Source organism: Nicotiana tabacum, chromosome 8 (genome assembly GCF_000715075.1).
Source record: "Nicotiana tabacum cultivar K326 chromosome 8, ASM71507v2, whole genome shotgun sequence".
Classification (NCBI taxonomy): domain Eukaryota; kingdom Viridiplantae; phylum Streptophyta; class Magnoliopsida; order Solanales; family Solanaceae; genus Nicotiana; species Nicotiana tabacum.
Genome location: NC_134087.1, coordinates 147,516,804 through 147,518,034, shown reverse-complemented (window position 1 = coordinate 147,518,034; position 1,231 = coordinate 147,516,804).

Below are 1,231 nucleotides of genomic sequence, written 5' to 3'. Positions count from 1 at the left end.
TCTTAGTGCCCACATATGCCAAAGTTTTCTTGCAACTCAAATGATCTCAAATACTACTTTTAATTTTTACTTCCCGTTCATTAACAACGGTAGGTGCCACTTCCTTTCGGAGTGCTTACAATGTTGTTGTGAGACTGATGTTACACAACCATTTCCTCTTTAAGTCGTTGTGCTTAGGTTGAATCCTTCTTCATTATTTTCTCAGCTAGTCTTTCGTCGTAGTACTTAAGGAGAACCCTTGACTCTCTTAAAGCTGTGAGCTTATTACGGACCTTTTGATGTCCTTCATTGCTTATAATCATCTATAGTTTCTTACCTCCATGTCCTTGTGCTTGTAGGATTGCTTCTAAACTGATATTTTGGTTGTCTTCCCAGTGGCACATTCTTTTATCCCTGTAACACTCATAAGGTATCCTTTAACTACCCTACTCCTATTTGAATATATCTCATGTATTATAACAACATTACTGCGAGGCTGAATTCTCCATGTTGGGGTTTACTACATTTATCTTACATGATCTACTAATTTGTCTGTGACTTCTTGTCTAGTCATGGCTAGGCTCTTCCTAAATAAACTACTAGCTACTAGTTGGCCCATTCTCATATCCATATTCCCCATATTCTCTCTTGGGTTATTTCCTTTGTCTAACGTACCTCTTGCACTGGCTCCTTATTTATCAATAACCTTCCGGACAGGAACCCTTACTTCTTTTTTCTGACGTCGTGCTTACATAACGATCTGGAATCAAAGCATATCTGTAGGATTCGGATAAGTGCAATCTCATTCCTTTCCCATTTTTTCATCGCATTCTTCCTTTATCATTCAATAGTTACTAGATCCACTTGATTCTAACTTAATGCCACATCATTCCATATTCCCCATTTAGGGGAGTACTAAGAGTTGGAGCCACGACGGCCTGCCTATAGATGTTTTTCCTCTTTATATTTGGCATCCTTTCACATCATCCATGACCCTTACTCGTCTTCTGGTAATTCTTCTATACCAAGGATAATAGAATTCCTTACTCGTGATGGTGACACTTAGTGTAACTGGAACATACAGTCACTTAAGCTTAAATTTGCTCATTTTGCTTGGTTTAGGGAAGCACCTCCCTAAATGACCATTCTCTGAATTCATCATGGATCTTCTTCTGTTGTCCATTATATTATTGCTGGAATGGAATATAAAATTCTCATGATGCTGATTATTATCAAATTACTCAGTTCCTAA